Source organism: Taeniopygia guttata, chromosome 12 (assembly GCF_048771995.1).
Source record: "Taeniopygia guttata chromosome 12, bTaeGut7.mat, whole genome shotgun sequence".
In the NCBI taxonomy this organism is placed as follows: Eukaryota; Metazoa; Chordata; class Aves; order Passeriformes; family Estrildidae; genus Taeniopygia; species Taeniopygia guttata.
Window position 1 is genome coordinate 14,434,332 of NC_133037.1, and position 24,016 is coordinate 14,458,347.

The 24,016-nt window shown below is 50.0% G+C and overlaps 1 long non-coding RNA gene across 1 annotated transcript; it reads left to right on the plus strand.

Moving 5' to 3' along the window:
* The first annotated feature begins 9,434 nt into the window (after positions 1–9,434).
* On the plus strand, positions 9,435–23,791 carry LOC115496928 (uncharacterized). The gene is made up of 4 exons (XR_003962451.4): positions 9,435–10,944; positions 11,860–13,018; positions 15,331–15,425; positions 22,061–23,791. It is a non-coding gene; the product is annotated as an uncharacterized lncRNA (long non-coding RNA).
* Positions 23,792–24,016: the final 225 nt, after the last annotated feature.

Genomic DNA, 24,016 nt, shown 5'->3' on the forward strand with positions numbered 1-24,016 from the left:
TGTGCCTGCTGTGCCCGGCTGATGATGTCAGGGAGGAGAAGGCTGTTGGGAGAGAATGACTTCACAGAGCCACTCTGGGAATTGTCACCCCTCCTCGCAGCGAGGGCTGCTGGAAGGGAGCCCAGGAGAAGCCCTGCCAAGGATGTCTTCATCCTCATACCCCAATGCAGGCAGTGTTTGCAAATGCTGAGGTGATGCCGTTCTGCCAGGGGCCAGCCAGATAATGTAGCTTTTGGTGGCTCTGCTCAAAGCCCCAAGAGCCTCAAGGTGTGTTTTGGCTTGTGGGTCACAGTGGTGGATTTGGATGGCCCTGGAGGAGGTGGCAGGAGGGCATTGGCTATTTGGCTATGAACCCAGGATGGCTGTTACAGAACCTGACGTTCTCCAGCTGCACCTGAAGCACAAGGGGGGGATGTCCTAATGCAGCACAACTTTTATGGGCTGAATTGATTGCTGGTGAAAAAACCCAAGCCTCAGTATGCTGTGAAATATCCCTGCTGCATCCCACCATCACCTCAGAAGAGCATTGCAGAAGCACTCCAGTCCTGGTGCAAGGGCTGCATGTGGCCAGAGCACATCCACTGTGTATTGTCCAGAAAGGACTTTTTGCTTTTGCAAGAGTGAGAAGGGGGTCCGGAAAAATCTCCACTGGAGTACCAAAAATGTTTTAAAATTATCTGGTTTGCATTGAGAAGGTGTAGAAATTCAGAATGGATGGTTCTTGTAAGCTGCCCCCCCTGAAACACCAAAGGATGGAAGTAATTAATGAATTATTTCACTATCCCCATTGGAAAGGTGCTGGCCACAGCCCTGGGAAGTGGTTGATGGGCATGTGGAAGGCAGCTGCCTCCTTTGCTTTGATCCAAACCAGTGTGAGTACCTGTCCAGAAAGGCAGGGTCATGCTGGCATCTTGCAGTGCCAGAGCCTGAGATGAGACATGGCTTCTCTTGAAGTCAGGAACAGCAATCTCTGAAAATAATATTAATTAAACAAAAGCAAAACAAAAAGCAGGACCTACTCCTCTGCACTCCCCCATTGGGATGATAGGACAAAGCCTTTCCTGTGTTTGTGTTGGTGCTCAAAAAAGAAGAGGGACGATTTCTAGCAGCCTATCTCCTTGGTAATGGGCCTATTTCAATGCTGTGGTTAATTATATTAAATAATTATGGTATTTAGCTCACTTAGCCTGTGCCTTTTCACACCCTGTGATGGCAAGTACCAGACAGAGCAGTGAGGGGTGGTGGAGTCGGTGCCCAGCCTCAGCACTCTGTGCCAGCCCCTCTCCCAGTGCTGGTGAGTTCAGAGGTGCCCAGGCTCACCTTGGCTGCACGTGGAGCATCTGGAGCAGGGGCTGATGCAGAGAGAACATCCAGGGCACTCTGGAAGCTCTGGTGCACAGAGCCAGGAGCTGTTCCTTCGTGCTGTGTAATGAGATACTGCCACACCTGTGCAAATTTTCCCATAGCCCGGGGCTTGGGTGGAAACATAGTGGGATCATTAAATCAAGCTATTTAGGAGCTGCTTGAAGATGGAAGGTATGAAATCTGCATATGAAATGGTGGTCATGTCTAGGAGGCCATCCCCTGAGCTCCTGACCAGTGACTCTGGCTCTTGGCCCGTGCCCCTGAGGGACAGGCAGAGCTGGCTGGTGCAGAAATCCCAGCTGAGCTTCTGCTCCATGTTCCAGAGTGTTTGGGGCTTGCCTGGAGAGGCCACGATGTCCCCTGGCACGAGGAGCCATCCAGCAAGCTCAGGTGGTGCCTGTAAGGACAGGACCTAAGGGAGATGGAGGAAGAGGTGTGTGGATCTGGGACACAGAGCTGGTCCTGCTTTGGGGCATGGTTCATGCCACTTTCAGAAAGGTTCTGCTTACCTCCTCTGCATTTGTGCTTCCTCCTTCCCCTGTACTGGGATCCCAAGGAACTGGGAAGGAAGCTGGGAGGGAGAAAAAGGCTTTTGGTTTGAAAGGCCTTTTTGGGCATGTTTGGGAGCTTCCTTAGTGCTTTGCTGCACGCACCCCAGAAGAGAGCTCCAAGCAGCTCCCGGCTTCTGTGAATCCCTGGGGAATTCTGTCTTCCTCCCCCACCTTCCCTTCCCAGGGCATTAATTCCTGGGAGCTGGGTCTAGTAATGCAACATCTTTTCCTTTGGTAGTCAAGACCGCAGGGTAGCAAGCTGATCCCACACCATATCTTCATTCTACAGCTCAGTGATGTGTCTCACCTCTGGGCAAGGGGGTGGATCAGAACACAGAAGCCACATTTTTCCTTTGGAGACTTGTGCAGAGCTGGAGCAGCTCCAAGCACGGCTCCCAGGCTTGCTGCCTGCTCCATGCCAAGCTGCAGTGGTGCAGGGGCTGACGGGGATCCAGGTTTTGGCTGGAGGAGCAGCAGTTCTGATGGGAGCAAAGAAGATGCAGGCAAGTTGTTTCCCTCCTGTTCCACTGCACGTTGCCTCCCACACATGTGCAGTGTGATGGATGTTTCCCCTGCCTTTGCATGGCACCAGGTTGGTCTGTAAATCCCTGTAAGTCCTCTGCATGGGGACAAATGCAAACGCTCCATCAGCCATGGCCTCCCCAGGTGGCATTAAATACGTGCTTCCCTGTGCTCTGACTGCCTCCCTGCAGCCTCAGCTCAGAAGCACCACTCAGGCTTTAGCATCTGCTCTCTTTATCTTTGCAGCCCTGAAATGCACATTGCCTTCATCACATGTGATGTGCTGCTGACTGTGGGATGTGCCCAAATATTAACTTCTCAAGCAGAGCCTAACTGCAGCTGATGGGGTCTACGGCTGTTTCTTGCCATTTGGGTCATGAAGAGAATTTGTATAGGTAATTAGAAGAAGTGCTGCCCTCCCCAAACAGCTGGTGGGAGAGGCAGCTGTCAGGAGAGAACTGGGTTGGAGGTTTGCTTGAAGAAAGATAAAGTGAAATTCTACTGAAGATGTCACACTGGCTCTGAAGATACCTTAAGTATTTTGGAGAGGACCAGGACTGATGCTAGGTGGTAGTAAATTGCTATTAGAGGGGACATTTAGGAACCAAAACCCCAACTCTAGAGCTTGATTTTGGGTTCCTCTTTCTTACACACGGGACCTGGCTCTCCCAACGGGATGAATAACATACCTGCTGTATCCCCCTTCCCAAAGCAGCCTTGGGCATCTCCCATTGGATCACTTTAAACCCAGCCCTGCCTGACCTTTGTGTCCAGTTGAACAGTATGACCGAATCCTTGCCCGTGGGGAAGCCTTGTTTGATTGTGGAGGTAATAAGCTGATTCGAACACAAGAGCTGATAGTTTCAAGTAACTGAAACTTAACCTCGCTGCATAAAGCATCATTGTCCTGCCACAGAAATCCTCTGTCTGGGAGAGCACAGCTGCAGGGGAAATAAATGCTCTTCTTTTTTTCCTTTATCTTTCTCTTTTTGCTGTTTGTTTGTTTAAAACCCAGGGCCCTTGGGTTGGTTTGCTCTCGTTGGCTGTGGCAGGGCAGTGCTGGGATGTGGGTGCTGAGCTCTGCCCAGGGGGCTGGGGCTCCCTGAGTGACTGCGGGGCAAATTCCCTTTAATCCAGGGAATTAAATCCCAAGCAAAGCCATTGATGGTCATGGGTTTAGTTGAGATCCAGGCCAAATCCTGTTTCCATTGAAGCTAAATGGGAGCTTTAGCTGCTGGTTTCAGAGGGATCAGAGCTAGGACCTGCTGCCAGGTGTTGAGCACATCTGCCCTACTGACCTCAGCAGAACAGGCTGCCCTGCTCAGGGATGGGTTCTGGCTTCCTGGCTGCTGCAGTGATCTCAGAGTATTTAGGGTGGCAGTAGATGCTCAAGCTGTGCTTTGCCTCCCCTGTACAGGTCCTGACTCCAAACAACCTTGATAGGTTGACAAGGTCCTGACAACCTTGCTCCATTTGAGCAGCAGCTGCTGATTCATCATTTGTCTTCTCAAAACCATCTCCTGATATGGAAACAGTTAATCACTGCCTGTAACCAGCAGGAACACCAGATCCTGCCAGCATCTGTTTTGGACATCAAGGCAAGTGGGCCTGGGACAGCTTTATCTGGGGTAGGACATTACTACTGGTGTTGTACTAGAACTGTGGCTTGCCTGCTGCTGCCGTGCTGTGAGGCCAGGAAAAGCACTCCCAGATAGGCTGACCTTCCAAGGTGTGTTATAAATGGAGTGAAAACCCAGGTATTTTTGAATACATGTATATGAGTGATTGTTTTGGACATAAACTACTGGTTCTGGGTGCTAGGAGCTGCAGGAGCAACCACCTCCATCAGTGCTACATCTGCAGATGTCGCTCAGGGCTGGAGAGAGCTGGCTCAGGGCTGTGTTCCCCAACACACAGAGCCATGTTGTTCTTCCAGCAGTTCAGACTGTGTGAAGGTAAGAGGCAGAGGGGTTATTTTGTTTACTTAGTTTTATTTTTTAAAAGCTTCCTATATTTTTTAAATTCCTCGCCCACACAAATCCATGGGATGAACAAGCAAGGTCTTAGTCCAGCTGGTTTTGGGCGCACTTAGAAACCCCCACGAGGATTTTTATCTGGCAGGGCTGGGAGCCTCTCTTCCCGGTCACAGCTAACATAAAAACATTTCTACTGATTAGTTGCACTTATTTATTTGTCCAAACACACAGCAGCCCAAGCCTGTATTTGTGTGTGTACTCAAATGTCTTCCAAAAGCCACTCCTACCACCCCTGCAAAATAGTTGGAGGGTGACACACAAGTGATAAACATCTGGCCATGGGAATGCTCTGGAGTGAATGGAGTTGTGAATGGGGACCAGTGGCACTGAAGTGGTGGTGACTTCACTCCACATGAGACCAAAATAACCCAGGCTTTGATGCCCCTGTGTCCCAAGGGACAGGCAGTGACCCCAAGCACCCAGCTCAGGAAAGTCCCTCACTCAAGGAAGAGGCTTCAGTAGATGTTTCATCCAAGCTTTTCTGCTGGCATGGATCGAGGCTGGATTTGCGATTTCAGTGTTCATGCTGAAATCCGTGCTTAGCGTTGACTCACAGGGGACACAGAGGTTTGTGATCTGTGGCAGGAATCAGCTGTCTTGTTTGTCAGAACTTCCAGCTTGATGACGGGGTATTTGTTGGAAGATGTAAGAAATTCTACTGCTTGGGACTGAAATAATGTCACTTAATTGCTAAGACACTGGGAAAGCCTCAGAGATTGAGTCCATACCAACTGCTGGTTCACATGCTCGTGAAATCCTGCTGTTGTAAGTGTATTCTTAGACAAATGTGATTTTTGTGCTCTGGGGAGTTAGCAAAGTTTTATTTATTTATTTATTTTATTATTTTTCAAACATTGCCTCTACAAGCTAATCACACTTCTCCAAGAAAATATCTTTGCCATTACTACTAAGTAGGCACATTTTAGAAACTTTGGAAAAATGAACTCTGAAATGAAATCCAGAAACAATTAAATCATCCAGTTCTGAAACCTTTTAAACCGAAGTTATTTTCTCTGGTTTATGGGTGTCTTCCCCAGTCTCTTCTGGAATGCTTTGGGTTTTACTTAAAAACATTGCAGTAGTGGGAAATGGTTTTGACAGAATATCCAGCCCTTTTTTTTGCATGTCCTCAGCACAGAGGCATCAACTATTAGAAGAAAACCCCAAATATTTTCTGCCTGACGTGCTTCTCATCTGCCACTGTTGTGGGCACTGGGAAATGCAGGAACACTCTGCCCAGCTGCTGGCTGTGCCCTGACCCTGCCACTTGCTCTTCTTTCCCAGGGCAGCACAAACTCCAAGCTCAACAGAAGTTTCATGGTCCAGTTTTTCAGGCCCACACATGCCACAAGCCACACTACAAAGTCCAGCTTTGGCTCTGAGTCCTTGGGGGTGCTGATGGGGGCCTCCATGGGCCACCTGGTCCTGCACCTTGCATCTCTCCTAACCCTCATCCACAGGACATTTGCAGCTCTCTTAGGAATTGCTGGAGTCCCAGCATGCCACTACTGTTTGACCTGAATCTCTAGCCCTTCTGTACTTCCCTTCTCTCTGCTGCCCATAATTAGGGGCGGATCTCAGACAACAGGAACAAGTAGGGGTGGGAATGTTGATGTGGCTCAGGCTAGCTAAGGAGGAGTTCAGTGATGGACTTGCACAGCAAGGACTAGGGTGGCTGTGCTCTGGGATGGCTGTGATCTCCCTGAAGACTTCCCCTTCTGGACCTGCGGTTCTTCAGCATGTACCAGACTCAGATCCCAAGAAGCTCCAAGCCATGTGTGGCTTGGCCTGCTCATCTCAAGCTGGAGGTTCCTGATGAAGCTCCTGTTACCTTCCACCGTGGCCCAGAGCAGGGACCTGGCTCTGCCTGCATCTCCTTGGGCAGAGGTATTTCCAACTGCCAGCATAACATCACTTTTCTCCTCCAGCACAGATGCACAAGCAGGGAAGCTCTGTCAAATCATAGGGGTTTATCTGCTTTGCCCCATGAGAAATCTATTTTTCTTCCTTTGTTTGGTGACCTGAGCCTTATCCCAGCTGGTGAAGAGCTGGTTTATGATTCATGACTGGAAAGAGAGGCTGAATCAGAGAGTTTTGGCAGCAGCCAGGCTGAAGGTGGGGCTTGAGGATGGTACTGGCTGCAGGAGCTGTGAAGGGTCAAGCAGCCCACCAGGAGGGTCCCCAACTGTTGCCAAGCCACCTGCACCTTTCCTAGAGGCAACCCTTGCTGGCATTGAGATTTCTCTGCATGGTGCCTTGGTCCTAGGAGGGCTTTTTCTCTCAGAGGGAGGTTTGCATGGAAATAACTTGATGTGGGAATCTGCTCTTTGCACTGAGGGGGTTAAAGTCTGCTCCCTCCTTCCAGGCTGACCGTGGAAAATACTGCTCATGCCAGGGACTATGCAGGACAGAAACTAGGGCTCCTAGGATACAATTATACAAATAATACAACTTGTTCCACGAGCGGCGGAAACCAGCAAAGCCTGATTTCCGATGGGTTTATGTTGTGGGGTAAAGGGCGTGCAGGAGCTTTCACTGGCCAGTAAAAGCTAAACACACACCATCACCTCATCAGCCACCAAACTTCACAAAACTTACATTCCCATAATAGCTGGGAGTCCCTGTACCGTGTGGCTGAAAGTGTCCAAAAAGAAAGAGAGTTGGAGAGGAGGGGTGCAGGGGTGGTATGGCAGTGAGAACCTTGTTTCTGTAGAAAATCCAGTTGTAAAAATGAGGATGCAGGCAGACAAACTCTGGGCTAGTTTAATGATGTTTTCATCATTTTCTACCTCAAACTATGTGTCTACTTTGTGATGATGATCATTTTGCCAGGGCCAAAGGCACTCAAAGGCAGAGGTTTTACATGACCATGTGGCATGGGGTGCTTTGGGCCCACAGGGAGAAGTGTTGTTCTGTTTGGCAGTCTGGATTTTGGCCTTGGAGAAACTTGTGTCCCATTTCCTGTTTCAGCCCAGACCTGGCCTTTTTGCTTTGATTGTCCCTGCATCTCAGACCTTGGGATATCTGGTGGTCAATATGTGCTAAAAGCTGAGCCCTGCCCCTGGCCTCTGCACCAGGCATGAATGACCCCTGAGCTGTATCTGACACTGAGAAGATGCAACTGTCACATATCCAGCTTCTGGTGACCACTTAAAGAAACCAGCAGCTTAGTTTTCTACTTTTTTCCTGCTGGGATCACGTCACATTTGATTTCTAGGAGACAATACACGTGTGATGGAGATGTTCAGCAGATGCATGCTGGAGCCACAGGAGCCAGACCTTCATCTGTTTGTCACGAGCCCCTTCTTAGGAGCAGCACCAGCTCATGTCACCCTTTGAGGGATAGAGGAGCAGTGGAGATGAGGAAGAGTTTTCTAACTAAACCAAACAGAGACGTGCTTGATGATTTTTGTCAGGATATGGTGAAGGCTCCTTGGTGACACACTAGTAAGGGGGAGGGGGAGTTTCTGTGTCATTTTCATGAGAGTGGCAGTGGGGCCACTGGTGTGCTTTGACTCTGAGCCACCCACCCTTGGGGAGAGGTCCCAACAGAACTTGGTGTCCTGTGAGTGAGGGGGGGCTGGGAGAGCCCTGGTCTTGTTCCCACTCACCTGGGTAGGAAGCAGTGTGGTCCATACCCTGCCCCACTCTCCTGAGCCAACCGTGGGAGTTGTGATTCTGGTGTGCTCCTTGACAATTTGTCTCTGGGTTTGAGAGGCTGTGCCCAGCCAGGTGGGCCCCGCTGGCAGCACAGCCCAGAGCCCTGGCGTTGGCAGGAGGTGGCACAGCTGAGGTGACTCGTTACTGCCAGCACACAGGACACTGCTGGGTGCTCATTAACACAGGGAGGAGAGGGTCTCGAGGTAAACAGAGCAAGGCTGGCAGATGACTGTGCCATCTCTGCACAACCTCGTCTAAGCCTATTTATATAAATCATGTGAAACCCAAATTAGAATTTTATCCATCTGCTGTGCTGTAAGTCGCTCTTCCACCAGCACAGCAAGCCAAGAAAATGCTCTTAACTCCCTAAGATCTGTCTCAAGTGTGAGCAAGTTTTGTATACATGGCCCATGGCTGGTGTGGGGGTGCTATGCTGCACATCCTGCAAGGCTGCAGGACAGGCGGACACCAGGCCCTCCAGCAGACAGCAGTGTCAGGACATCAAAGGAGCCAGACAGAGGTGTGGATGTTCAGAGAGAACTCTCCAAGGCTCCTCACTGTGTGTGGGAGGACAAGGGCTCACCTCTGCCCCATGTGTGAAACAACCATGGCTGAAAGTGTGGAGCATGACCACCTCTGCCTGATTCCCGTCCCGATGCTGAGGCCCAAAGACTGAACTTAGAGTGAACATGCCATGGTTTGGCACAACAAGGAAGGTCAGGAAATGCTCTCTGCTCTTTCCATGTGTCCTACTTGTAACAAAGCTGTACTTTCAGCCTTTCCCTCAGGGAGGCTGTTACCCTTGCTTTGCAGATGCCCAGTGCTCTACATGGGACAGCTCCTTGGAGGAGTCACACCCAGGTAACCCCAGCATGGCCACAGCTCTGTGCCTGCTTTCATGTGTGGTCACTGAACCTGCCACTCCTGTGGGAGCACACACTTGTGGGAGCATCCCAGGGCCGCTCCTGTGGGAGCACACACTTGTGGGAGCATCCTGGGGCCGCTCCTGTGGGAGCACACACTTGTGGGAGCATCCTGGGGCCGATGACTCGGGTGGCCAGCCGCTGCCCTGGCAGCCACAGCACAGCAATTTCTAGGAAACACATCTGCCTCCTCACACTGGAGGTCCTTGATGGAGATGATGACTCACCAAGGGGTCATTCCAACTCTTTACCCGCCACTAAATGCCAAGATCTGCCTTTCTTGGCATTTAGTGCTTTTCCTGTCATTAAAAATAAAACAATTTAAAAATTATTATTATTTTTTTTATTTCCCCCTCACCGAATTGAGGATTTCAGTGAACAGTTTGGGGGTAAACAAGCAGAGATGACACTGTGGAAGAACAGTTGGTCAAGTTTGTGAGAGATGGAGCCAGATCTAAATATGGCACAGCCTCGCTGGTACGGAGCAGAAGGAAGGAGGCATATGTGTCTGAGCAGTTGGATTGCTGCACGCTCTGTTAGATTTCCTTAACATCAAGTGCATATCTTCCTCTTTTCTTTCCTTTTTAGTATAAAAAAAAGGAGTAGAAGCTCACCAAAAATGTCTTTGTGTGGAAATAGGGAAAGGCTAAGAGGAGGTGATGGACCCTCTCCATCCCCTGGCTCAGTTTACAGGTGCAGGCAGATGTGTCTGCATGAGATGCTCCTCTGCAAGGACCAAACCAACAGGCCATCCCCAAAATTCAGCCTGGCAAAGGCCTTCTCCCATGTGACCTCCATGCTGCTTAGCATTGATGGAATGACTGCTTTGGGCCATGTATCCCACAGAATCCAAGACCTGCAGGAGGGAGGGCACCACCGGTGTTCATCTGGAGATGCTGCCCACTCTTGGCCTCTCAGCTGGGCCTCTGCCCCCCAGGGGCAGGATGGACCAGGTGCTCTGGGCTGTGCCCTCAGTCTGGGTGTCTCCTCCAAAGTCCCAGGCCACTGTGCTGACAACAGAAAACCCAATTCCCTCTAGCAGTTAGCTCCTCCTGGGAAGTACATCTTCACACCCCACTGGCTGCATCAGCTTTTTGAGCCCCTTTGTCTGCTGACAAAAAGCCTGCAGAGAAATCAATGTCCTTAGAGTGTGTTCAGTGCTGGAAAGAGCTGCACAAGGATTTCAATCTCCCTTTGTGGATGACTGTGGAGACAACCAGAGGTCAGGTTATGCCAGGGACACAACGTGCTGCTGGATGCACACTGCCAGTCCTCATGTGGCTCCTGCCTGTCCTGGTGGGCAACTCAACCCCTGGCTGGGGAACTGAAGCTTTCTTGTCTGTGGGATGCTCTTGCTGCATTTTCCCACACCCAGGGAAAAGCAGGGAGCTGGAAAGGAGAAGCCAAAGGTGAGGATGTTTGCAAGCAGCTTCAGCCAGGGCTGTGCAGAACATGACCTGCACTAAAAAGTCAGTATTTGCCAGCAAATAACATAGGGCTTTCTTTTTGTTTAATTGCCTCGGTCTCCTTAATTGCATTTTAGATCAGAGACCCCAAAATCCTCAGCACAGGAGAAAGAGCTACAAAGAGACAATGGAGCAAGGCAGGTCCTAGAGCACTGGTTGTGCTGCCTGGTGTGTGCCAGCAATGTCAGCTGCCTTAGAGCAGCACCTCAGCTACTTCTCCTGCCCTCTGAAGACTTGTGTGAAAATGACCAAGATACAAAGGGCCCAGGGTGCTCCTGGAAGAGGAAAAGCCAATTGGTGTTGCTTGAATGAAGAGGCTGAGGACAGTGCCCGAGTGTCTGTATTCACATCCTGGAAAAGCAGTTGGAGATTGATCCTGGTTTGGTCACCCACTGATGAGCTAATTTTTAACACCAACCATGTGAGTATAAAAAGGATTAACCCTAAGTTTTAGAGCTTTGATCACATAAAAAACCACAGTCAAAGCGTTTGTGTAAGGAGATGTTTCAAATGCCCTTTTGCGAATGCAGAGGTTCATCTTATTTGAAGAGGTAGAAACAGGAATACAGAAACTATCTTCTGCAATGCAACGGTGCTGCTTGTTTCATAATTTTGCTTAATTAATTTTTATGAACAGGCTCTTAATTCAGTTTAACTCAGTCTCTTTTCTTCCCCTACTCCCCCTGTGCAATGCAATCCCATTTGTGTCTAGGTTACTGGCAACCAGTATATCAAGCTCTAGCCAAGCATGTATTAAAATAAAGCTGCAATCTGCTGAAAAACAGGTTTTAAGATGGAAACAAATAATTAGAAACACACCAATTAGTGTCTGTCTGACAACAGGTTGAGCTCTGCACAGATTTAAACAAAGCTGTAATGGCAGGATGTGAGCGATTCAAACTGGAGGCACTGAGTGTCGATTTTAATGGGTCAGCTGGAAAAGATGTGGGGAAGGAGCAAACCTGGTTGGTTTTGGCTGGAGCTGAGCACCCAGAAGTGTGATACAAGACAAACACGTGGGGGCTTTGTGTAAGGACTGAGGCGCCGGGTGAAGCAGGAGCTTTGGCTGGTGTCAGGGTGCAGCTGGGTCCTGCCCCTGTGCGGGTGTGTGTTTGCTGGGCAGTGCCGACACACCAGCCAAAGCTGTGGAAGCGTTTTCTGTGCTTTTGTACCTCTGCTGTGGGTGTTTTTGTGCCTGCAGACTCTGGCAATGCCCTGGGGCAGGGCAGAGAGCCGTGCCCGTGCCCCTTGGCTAGGCGATGGACAGCAGGACCTCTGGGGAGCTTTCCAGCAGCTGCTGAGAGCAATTCAAATCCTCTTTTTCTCTCATTGACAGGAACATCTCACTGCTGGAATTGCGGTGTGCCCGGTCCTCAGCAAGCATGTGAGCGAGCGAATCACTCCAGCAGCGTGGATCGTTCTTCTGCACCCATTGTTATGGAAATCGCCTTAGAGACTGTTGCTCCAGCAAACATTTTTAGAAGCACGAGTGAGTTGCGCAACAGGAAAGCTGCTCGGAGGTGAGGAAAACCCCCCTCCAGGCTCTCAGCACTGCCCCTTCCTCCAGCGGCGCAGTGGAGCCCTGCTGGCTCTCCTGGTGGGGATGGGATTTTGGGTGGGGACGGGATTTAGGGTGTTCCTTTGCCTGGTAAAGCAGGGAGAAAGTGCTTCTGGAGAAGCCCCTTCTGCGTCAGTCTCCAAGGAAACCCTTGGTGTTGCGTGGCTCAGCCTTCGTTGCATGCCTGGGCAGAAGCTCACACATCCCAGACTTGTGCCTGAATCATACATCCACACTTTGATCTGCTAGTGGCGTTTTATGGGTGCAAAATTTAGGCAAATTGTGGGGTTTTCCTACCCCTACGTGCCACTTTATCTCAGAGAGCCTCATGGTTGGATTTGGTGTGCAGCACAAGTGAAACCAGCCCTATCTCTGTTTCGAATGCACATTCCTCACCACTGACTCTGGAAGGAGAAGCCTTCTAATGCCCCCACACCTCCCAGCTTCTCGAGAGTAAGCCTGGGAGCTGTGGTGGTTGCAGGGAGGTTTGGGCAGCAGGTGCTTCCAGGTGTGCTGTCACCAGCCTGGGTACTTGCCTGAGCCAGGGCAGGTCACCCCTCTGCTCCCTGCCTGGTGACAAGCAGGAGGGGTAGAGGAGAGCAAGTCACTGCCCCAAAAGCTTCCAAACACCCACAGGTGAGGGCTGCCCACCCACAGGGCAGTTTCACTGCTCACCCCCCATTTGTGCTCAAACATCCAGCCCTGAGTTTTAATTTTAAAAATAATCTCTTCTTGTTGCAATTAACTACAAACAATTGCTTCTCTTGAGTTTGCTCATGCTCCTCATCACTGCCTGCTGTGGAGCAGGACCAGCTCTCCCGCCTGTGCCCAGGAGCTCCGAGCAGCCTCAGCTGATGGAAGGGGAAAAGCACAGATCCAGTGACCTTTGTTTGCCTCACTGCTGCCCACAGTCCCTGCCTGACATTTGAGGAGTGCTGTAAGTGCTGGAGGGGGCATGGGGACATGGGGACGGGGTATTGGGCAAAGCACGTGAATCTCATCCTTGCTGGCAGAATACCAGGCTGAGCTGTGACCCTCCCCTTCCCTCTCGGGAAATCAGAGTTGACTTTCACAGTGGTGTCTCACCAGGAACCAAGAGCAGGGCACTTCCTGTAGCTCCCTGCTGCCCAGGCAGAGGGACTGGCCATAGTTTGTTTGTTCCCAGGACTGGAGCAGGGTGGGATGTCTGGCTCTGTGGGATGTTGTGCTGCTCGCTGCCAGTGCTATGGGATAGGACAAGAGGGAGCTGATCTGGGAGGGGACCTTGTCATCCCAGGGGAGATGTGGAGAATCATGAGGTGGTGGCTGTTAAACACTGACCTGTTGTCAGTGATGCCTGGCTGCTTCCTGGCATCTCCCAGCAATGCCTGGGGTGGGAAAGAACAGCTCCATCCCATGCCTGCCTTCTTTGGCTTTTGCAAGCTGGCTGGTGTTCATTTCTCCAAGCACTTCCTGCAGGACCACAGTGCTGGGTGCTGCAGATGTGCTTGAAGACACTGAACACCCTGACCCTTCTGCTGGTAAGCTTCTGTCCAGCTTTGTAGGCAGTGCAGCTGAAAGGGTGTTTTTCTCCCTGAATCTGGCAAACCCTTTATCCCAATGATCCTTGGCAGTGTTAAATCCCAAACCTCAACCCTCCACAGCCAGAAGCATGAGATTAGCATAAGCCCCCAACTTTCTTTTGATAAATAAAATTTGGGGGGCAGGGGGGGGATGAGAAAGGATAACTCTTTGGATTATACATTCTGAGCCACTTCTGCTTATTTTACCTCCCTTGGTACTTTATCTGCTGCACTTGTGCAGGCTGGAAGTTCCCTTTTATTTTGTTTTGTTTGCTTTTAATGTGAAAACTGAGCTTTTTAGGGCAAGTAGCTGAAGCTTTGCCACAGGAACTGAGCCCTGGGCCGTGCCTGACTATGAAAGTCAGATGCCTTTGCTGGACATCTGGCTGCTTTAGTGCCAGATACCAGAGAAGAGCACTTTAATATTTATCCTGAGCTAAAAAAACAAGTAGAATGGAGGAAAATATACAAAGTAGGCCATGAAAACAGGGTTTGTGAACATCTGAGATCCGCTCCTAATTAATAGCAGTTCCCATCCCAGAAATCATACCATTCAGCAGAAGTTAATCATCTTTGCTCATACATACAATACCCTTCAAGAGAGAATGAGTCACCCTCATTGAAATGTCTGATGTTATGAAATCCAGTGTGACTGATGTAACAGACCCAGCTAAGCTCTCCAAACTGGCCGGCAGCACCACGGCAAAGCTGCCTGAGTGTGAGCTGACTTCATTGAGTTTTGCTTGTTTGCACCCAGGATGGATTTTCCCTTTAGTTTCTGGAACAGACTCACAGCAAAGGGCCCAGGAAGGCTGTGGGAAGGTGAGTGTGGCAGGAGGGGCTGGCATCACCAAGCCCCCATGGTCCTCACTTTGCAGCATGAAACTGCTTGTCCCCACCTCTGGGAGCCAACAAAACTACATCAGCCCCAGTCCTGAAAATATTTAGGCACCCACATAATTCACAGCTCTTTGGGGTGTCTGGGACCAGCGCTTCAATCACACCACTCTACATCTTTAACCATTCACTTGCCTGGGGATTTATTCTTCCCTGCTTGGTTGAGAGAGAAATGTAGGTTGAATTCAGCATTAAGATTCTGCCTTGATATCAGCTGTTCCCTTTTAAATTAAATATTATTACCTGCAAACATTTCCTTTTAGCACTGGGAGCCGTTTGCTTGCTGTGCTTTGTTTAAATGTCACCATATGAATTACTGAAAGTAATTTAAATATTTAAAGACATATACTGCAAGTCTAATTTTATTTTGAAATCCTGAGCCAGGCTCGCAGCTGATGCAGCAGATAACAGCTCAGCCTGGCACCCCTGGTTCCTGGCCCAGTTCTTTAAATTAATGATTTGCATTTCCAACACCTTTCACCCAACAAGTCTGGGCTCTGAGGTTTGGTTTTTTTTTGTTTTTCCAGCCAGGTTTTCTTCTCTCTTTGAGGCATTGCAGCCCCTCTAGGATGGGTGTGAGTCCCTTGGCAGCTTCTCTCCCATCCACCCATCCACCTTGGTTGGCCTTCTGGGGCATCTGCTCCATAGGGCAAAGCCTTGGAGCAACAAGATCAGAAATGCCAGGGCCCCACCAAAAGAGACAGCAGTGCTCCTGTATTTCATGCTTTCCAGCTAGAGAAGGTCCCCCTCCTGACAAAACCTTTTCATCTCTTGTTATCTTTATGAACAGCTTAGGAGAAAAGTACCATTTCTGGCACGCTGGCCCTGCTGCTGAAGAACTGTTCCTCTTCCACCTTCTTCACCTGCTGGGATTAATAGCTACAGGTAATGCTGGGGAGTAAATGAAAGGCTTTCCATGAGGAAATAAACTAAAAGAGTGAACAAAAGGCTGATTCTTAGAAGCAAAACAACTGAAGCTGTCACCAGGAAAACATGGTGATGAAGTACTCTGGTCCTTGGAAGTTGCCTTACATGTATTGGAAATTACCTTCTGACTCAACCAGCTCAGTGTGTCTGGTGCCACTGTGCTAAAAGATTTTAGCTGACCTGAATACCCAAGGTTTTCAAGGAAATAACATTTCCCATGAGAACTGTCAGCACCAGAGCCAAGCCTTTCCTGAGAAAAGCCTGGGATGGGTGGGTGATTTCTCCTGCTCTGGGAGCGGCCTCCTTAAGGAGCTGAGCTCCCACTGCTGTGTCCCCGTGGGCAGGAGCTGCTCTGTGGGCACACCCAGAGTCTGCTCTCACTCCTCTGCTGCCACAGCATGGGGGTCTCCAATGCAAGCTCCAAGTAAAAGCCTTTTAACCATCCTGCAGTCTCCCGGGAGCGTTCCTCTTTCCTGCTGCCCTTCTCCCTCCAGAGCAGAGTCTGGCTTCTCATTCAGAGCCAGTGACTCATTCCCTGGGATGTCTTTGCTTGAATTTGCCTGGTCACCTCTTTCCCTGAGCACTGCTTCCTGGCTTGTCAGATGGTGAGTGAAGGAACACAGGCAGTGTGTGCTGAGGTGGCACCAGCTGCTGGCAGGATCCCCCTTTCCTCATGCCCTGGGTGTCCCAAGGCCAGTGCCCCGCTCTGCTGTGGGCAGTGGTCAGAAGGGAAGCAATGTGTGTCTCCAATTCCATCCTTTTCTCCAAGATCCACCACTTGAGCTATGAAATGCTGTGAGTTCTCCCTGCTCCCCTGGCTTTGCGTGTTCCAGGGTGCCATTCACAAGGACCTCAGTGTGCAAAGAGGAGCTTTATGAAGTCCAGCAAAGGGACTAGGAACTCCTGCCCCCAAGGAGGAATGACCACACTCACCAGTACAAACTGGGAACCAGCTGGCTGGAAAACAACTTTGTAGGTAAAGACCTGGGAGGTCCTGGTGGATAACAAGCTGACCATGAGCCAGTGGTGCCTTCTCACAATCAGCAACATCACGGGCTGGATTAAGAAGAGCATTGCCAGCAGGCCAAGGGGGAAGGAGGTTTTGATTCATCCTTTTTGACCAAGCACTGCTGCCACTGGCAGAAAGTGGGTTGGCACCTTGTGAGTGTTCCAGATACTTCTTGCCAGCTCTGAGGTCCAGCAGAGTCCTGCATGAAGGATCTTAAACCCCAGTTCAAGGCCTGGAAAGCAAGACACAGACAGAAGGAAGGGACCTGCCCAGCATGACACAATTAAGCCAGTGGTAGGTTAGGAAGTGACTGGACTCTTCTCTGAGACCTGGTTTGTTCCCTCTATGCTGGGTCATGTTCTTGTATGTCATATATGTGTATTCAAAAGTTGTGAGTGTACCCAAGAGTGTCAGGCTGGCCGAAGAGATGCTTCGTGTTCAAAATAAAGTCCTGTTTCCTGGAAACTAAACTTTTTTAGGGGAGAAAAAAAGAGCAGGGCTCAGCTGAACGTTGCTAACGCTGTGAGGAAAATAGAAATTGTTTTTTGATGTTCTGAAAGAGGAACCAACCCCTTGCTCCTGAAATGCTTCACGGAAATGGATTCTTGGGTGTTGTTTAGTTTTATTTTAACTGCAGTGAGGGGTTGCAAGACCAGAGAATTTGTTGCAAGGAAAAAAATGTCTGGAGCTAGAGCATCTTCACAGATGTCCAGCAGAATTTCTCCATGGGAGACCAGTGCTGCCACGGCACAGGTGGTGAGAGCTCAAAGCAGAGCACGAGCCTGGGCTGCCTGTCCATCCATAGCCACAAAATACACTCAAACCAGAGCAACTGCATGAATGAAAAGCAGCATTGTAGGGAGCATGCATGGGCTGGGAGACCTGCACAGCTCATTGGAATAAAAGGATATGGACAATAATTGACTTTAACACCACCCATGGTGAGAAGCAGCAGCAGCACAGTGCAACTTGCTGCCCCAGTGTCTGTGTTGGCTGAGGGTTTAACTGGTGCATTTTGGGGTTTCACTGGTAGCCAGGGCTATCAGTGGGGCACTGCCACGGTGCTGAGGCTGCCTCTGTGCTCTGGTGAAAATCCCAGGCAGTGCTGCCAAAGCCACTGGGACTGCCCTGGCTCCACCACAGCAGAGCTGAGCTGGACTGCCCCACTCTTGCAGCAGTGGGAGAAGCCCTGGCAGGGTTTGCATTTCAGAGGAGCACCCAGAAACCCAGGGGTCTCCCAGAACCAGGCTGAGGAGCAGTGACCACCCAGCTCTGTGTGGGGAGAAGCCTGTCCTGGTAGTTGGTGGCCCTGCTTGAAATCAGACCCAGCAGCACGGTGAAGAGGGAAAATACAAAGGCTGGAGGGCCAAAGTATGGAGAAGTCTTATGTCTCCTCTCAGCTTCTCCCACACCTTCTCTCACCAGAGGGACAGGCCATGCAGAACCTTCCCTGGGAGGCTCTGCACTGCCTGCACCCAGCCCAGATCTTCACCATCTGTCCCCTTCCTGTGCCACAAGTCAGCATTCCAGCAGCTTGGGGAGATGAGTGAGAGTCACAAAACTCTCATCCCTGGGGATGTACTGGGAAGCTGGGCTGGGGACACAGAGCGGGGTGCAGCCTGCTCAGTGACAGCCCTTCCTGGTGGGTGGTGAAGCTGCTTTCACAATGGGTTCCCATGAAAAGCCTGCACCAGGAAGTTCCCCACTTAGGCTCCTTGGGAAAAAAATCTTCCTCTGCAGGAAATTGCTTCTTGAAAACAGCCTGGCTGTCTGGAGAAGCTGCTGAGGAACTGACGTGTGCACAGGGCAGGCGAGGTGCTGGATCTGCAGAGCCAAGGACTGGAGCTCAGACAGCACCAACAGGTCCTGCACTCCATGTCTTGGGCCATTTCTCTCTTGCTTCACTCTTTCCTAAGGAGGAAGGGTTTTTCTGGCATACAAAAGGAGGAATAAATGGGATTTGGAGGTCTGTATTCACCTCCAGGCTGTTCAGGCTGTGTCCAACACATGCCTGAGCCAGGCTTGAGGGTAGATGTTATTGGCTTCTTAAGTCCCATAAATAGCCTGTCCCACTCCATCACTGCAGTGACAGACTCTGGAGGGTCTCTTGCCAAAGGAGCATTGGAGCTTTCCCCTCCTCTGGTCCTCTGCAGGGGAGGATTTCCTAAGGATGGTGACACATAGCTTCCAGACCTCCTCATTTAAAACTCCCTGCTAAAAGGATAAATAATCTTAAATATTCTCCAGTTCTTCCTCTGGAAGGAGCCTGGAGCCCAGGAGGTGAAGCAGGGAAGAAGGGATATGGTGTTGCTTAAGGGTGTTTTCTCAGTTTAATTAGATTGGAGCTGCCCTCCCTTGCTGGTGGAGCCTCTGGGCTCTTGGCTCCTGCTTAAACATGAGCCCCCTTTCTCTCCTGGGTTTCATAGAAAACACACCCATTTCCATAAAAATTATGGGGTTCCTCAAACCCTGAACATGGACTCAGGCTTTTCCTGGGTGGCCAGTGAGGGCAACAGGAACATATTGAAGCACAGGACGTGTCAGTTCTCTTTTTCACTGTGAGGATGGTGAAATACTGCACCAGCTTGCCTGGGAAAGGTGTGGAATCTCCGTCCTTGGAGATATTGGGATACCCAATAGCAGGTGCAATACTTGCCCTAAGAGATGCTGCTGTGAGACAGGAGCTGGACTGGACACTCAGGGACCTCCAGCCTCAGCCCCTGTGGTGAGATGGTAACGGCCCCAGGGTGCCCAGACACTGCATGTGCCTTCTGACTTTTGCACAGGAGGGGATGGTTTGCTTCTTCTGCAGGAACCTGCCAGAGAACAATTTTGTTGTCTTTGCAGCAGAGTTCATTGACACATTGACATGAAACTCTCCAGCTGTGCAGCAAAAGGGCATCTCAGAGAGCCAAATGTTACGTCCATTTAATAGAAGAAAAATGGCATTATCCCAGGACCTGGCAATGCCAGTTCCACGTGCTTGTGGGTGCTTTGTGTTTCACGAGATGCTCCACAAAGGTTTCTCCTTGTGGTGCTTCTTCCCCAGCCTCCATCCATCTGCCTTGCCATGTGGAAGATGCTTCCAGGGCTCAGCATCTCTGTGGGATGGAGCCCAACATGGGAGACTTTGCCCCGAGGCAGGGCTGTGTTAGGAAGGGTGAATCTGTTCCCATTGGCTGAGTTGGATACCTGCAGTGCCAGAGCTGATGCTCCACGGGGATTGTTTGCTGCAGACAGGAGACTTGGACCCCCCTGCTGAGTGTTTGTGGGTGAAAGGCTTCTCCAGGCCAAAGTCATCTGACATTTTTCTCGGGGGCGGGTGAAGTTAATGAGTCCAGATTAGGCAGTGCGGAGGCTGGGGAGCTGGATTTCTGCTGAATATATATGAAGACAAATGTAAATTCTAAACTTTCTAGGGAGTATTTTTACCCTGGCTCAGTGCTAACATAGATAAAAATAGTCACAAATTAGTGCAAGAGTAGAAAGTAAAATTGGGGATTTTTTCCCCCTGTTAAAACCATGCATCTGCTGCCATAACTACCAGGAGTTAACCTCTTCCATGCATTAATGAAACATGGGGTAAACCATCAACAAGTGCCCTCTCCTGACAAAATAACTCCTACTCCATTAAATAATTAGGAAGGGAAGCTGAAATTAAATAAAAAGTATTTTTTAACATTTTTTTTTTAAGATAGAAAAAAGTGATTCAGTCCTAGAAATTCAGCATTGCAAGAGGATGTTAACATCACACCAGCCCACCTGCCTGGTTCCTTAGCACCCAAACGCTTGCAAAGGTGATGGGAGGTATCAGCCCTGTTCTACAGATGGGAAGTACCCAAAACTGTGGATTCACTCAACGTCACAGAGCTGGCCTGGGGGCCCAGGTTACCTGAGCCACTTCCCAGCTGAAATCTTGTTCACAAAACACAGCTTGGAGCTGCCAGTCCAGCATTAAGCTGCCAGGAAGGTGCTTCCTGTCTTGGTACTGGTGGATATTTGATCACAGACACCTGAGCCAGGGGAAGACTCCTTCTAGAAAGAGTTTAATAGCTTTATGGATTGGTATCTGGGCCATCAATCACACCCTAGTACCTCTTATTAGATGTAGCAAACAGCTGATGAGCGGTGAGAAGGTAAGTCCTATGAAGGTTTAGCTGCTACAGCACAGGTTTGCTGGGGGAGAGGCTGGAAGGAAAATCCTTTGGGGGTGAAGTTTTGTGGAGAAAGTGCATGTTACAAAAAAAAGCTTTTCAGAGGTTCATTTTAAAGAAGAAAATATGTATTAACATCTGACCAGCTTCTAATTTACTTTACTCTGTAAATCCTTAAGAGTCCCTGCCTCACCTAAGCTGTAGGTAGTACCATGCATCCCCTTGGGGTGTGACACCTTCTTCCCTTTACTCACATCTTACCTCCCCCCTTGGCGCAAAGTAGGATCTGTCACATCCTTTGGGAGCGATGCCTCTGCAGGGGCTGCCAGGGCCTGGAGTGGGTTTTGGGCAGACATCTGCTAATGATGCACTTACCTTGTGTACTGCCATGACTCATGGTCTTTGTTTCTAAAGCATCAAAACAACCTGTGGGCTCTGCAGTCAGAGAATCTGGGAAAAGAGAGGTGATGGAAATGAGGAACCTGAGCTGGCATCTGCACCAGCATCATGGGAGATGGGGACAGGTGAAGGCAAAAGCACTCTGAAGCCAAGCCAGCAAGATGGGGCTGTGGGCTAGGGGAAGTTGCCTGGTCACTGCACTGGGCATCAAACAGAAAGATTGTTGGAGGAGAGAGCCTTTCCACAGCAGAAAAACAGCCAGAAAAATGCACACAACCTGTATTAGAAACCTGGGGTCAGGTCTGGTATTACAGTATGGGGATGATGGCAATCCCTGGGCTCCCCAGGGCAGTGGTCATGGCACCAAACCTGCTGGAGTTCAGGAAGGGTTTGGACAATGGTCTCAGGCACGTGGTGGGACTCTTGGGATGGTCCTGGGCAGAACTAGAAGACCTTGGTGGGTCCCTTCCAGCTCAGGATATTCTATGATTTTACAAATCCACACGTAGAGTGGTTATCACTTTGTGCAGTCCTTGTCACAAGCACTTGGGGCTTTTGGGCCCTGAGCTGGAAGCTGCCCATTTCTAGATGTGTGTTGATCTGCCTGTCAGCAAAGGCTTGTGCATGGGGAAACAACCACCACCGACATCCCTGAGCCCCTGCCAGCCGCGCCGGGCCAGAGGAGGTGCTGGCACACCACGTCCTGGCCCCAGCCTGCAAGGCGTGTCTCAGGATGCCGTGTCCATGGGAGGGGGTTTCGGGGAATGCCCGCAGCTCCCCGCAGAGCAGTGATTTACCCTGAGGTGCCGGTGCCCGGGGCCGGCCGGCGGTGCCTCGGGCCGGGCGCGCTGTGGAGCGCCCGACTGCAGAGGGCAGCACGGCCCCGGGCGGGCCCGAGCGCGGCCGCAGCGAGGGGACGGAGCCTCAGCGGCCCTCGGGTCCTGGCCGGGCAGCCACAGGATGGCACCTTTCTCTTAAGTGACATTATTGTGCTTTGGCCCTTCTCACAGTGAAATCGCTTGTCTCCGCAGGTGTCGCGTCTGGAGCCTGTCCCGAAACTGATGTGGTTGCTGATGTGACCGCAGAATGGAGGTGAAACATTTCTCTTCTGGTTTCACAGGACCACACGCTGGCGGCTACACCTGCCTCCCTCGCACCGCCAAAAAGGATCGCTGTAAGATTTCTGGGCTGTTTTCAGCACAACAGGGACTTTAGACCCAGATTTTAGTCCTTTGCACAAGCCGCTGCTGTTCCCCTTGTGAATTGAAGGTGCCTCGATAAACATTCTGAAAGGTCAGCTATTTTCACTGTGCCTGTGGCTTGCATAAGAACCTCAACATCCTCTGCTGCAAAGAGCAGTGTTAGGAACTTCCTACTGCCACACTGAATCACAATAGCTTCCCACAGCAACCAGTGGTAAAAATAAACTGGGCAAGGGGAAGTGGACAGCTTCTGCTGTTCCGCTTTCTTGGGCACACTTGAGTCACAAAAAAAGCGATGTAGAACAAGACATTTATTTTGCTGATGCCAATGAAATCCATGAATGGTTCAGAGCACGGTCCCGCTGAAATCAGAGTGTTTTGCAATGAGATGCTTGCTGTGCTCAAAGTTAAGCATGCGCTTAAATGCTTTCTTAAGCCGGCATTTTTATTTAGGATCCAACCTTAGGAATTAGACCAAAAGGAAGGACCCCTGCACATCCACGTGCTGCCTTTGTACTAAAGGCACAGGGATATTTCATGTGTTAAGGGTCTATAAAAGACCACTGAGGAGACAGTGGCACTGGAATGGTTTCAGTAGTAGATCTCAGCTTTGAGAAAAGCAGATTTTGACCAGAAGAAAAGCATCTTCAAATACAAATCAATTTGAAGTTCTGCCTAGAGACAATGCCATTTGAACAGCACAGTTCTCAACAACATTACAACTAAGACTCTGTGTGTGCACGTGTTTGTTTGCGTGTTGGGGAGTGTTTTAAGAGCAATATTTTTCCTGTTACACAAGGTACAGCCCAGTTCTGGCTGAAATTCAGCCAGCTGGGAAAAAAAACAAAACTTGAGGAGACCTAGTCAGGTTGCTGAGCCTGGGAACCTTCTGGTGAAAGAGACCTGCCTCTTCCCTTCAAACAGTGTGTGCGACAAAGTTGATATTAAGAGGCTAAAGAGATGAAAAGTTAGAGACAAAAAAAATAATGAATGGCTTATCTCCCTAGACTGGGGAGAAGAAATGGTTCCCACTCATGCTTATAAGAATTTGAGAGCAAGGGCTTGTAGGATAACCCAGGCGAGAAGAGACCACAAGAGAGCTCCAGTCAAACCTCTGGCTGGAAGCTGGGTCAGCCCTGAGGGCAGGCCAGGTTACCTGGGGATGTGTTGAGCTGGATCTTGAAATCTATCGAGGATGGAGATTGCACAACCTCTCTGAGCAATCCACCAATGTTTGACTGCCTGCATGGTGAAAATAGACTGCAGTAGAAGTGGCTCATACAGAACCACATTTTTAATGTCATCCCGCTCATTAAAAAGAGAAAGATCAAATCTATTTTGTAACAGGGAACAGTTTGTGTGAGGCACGGAAAACTTCTGGTACCAGAGGACTGATTCACACGAGAAGGAATGTAAAAGATGGAAGGAAACCCAAGGGTGCCTCCAGTTACATTCCTGTCTTGAAATGTTACTGTTGCAGCACAAAAGGTTTGTATTTATAGTAGTGGATGCCAACAGGAAAAGATACTCTAAAAATAAACAAGGATGCACGGATAAAAACATCTATGTTGTAGCTCAGTCTGAGAGCGAAAGGCAATGCGGAGGCTTTAATGAGTCTCAGTCGATTTTATTTTGGAACTGTGAGTTCCTGTCAAAGACCAAACAGGGCTGGGCGCGACCCACTCAGAACCCACGCGGAGCTGCACACCCGCCGGCCCGTGGGCTGGGTCACTTCACTGCTTGACCTTTTTATTAATACGTAACCCGCGCTCGGGCGGAGGGCCA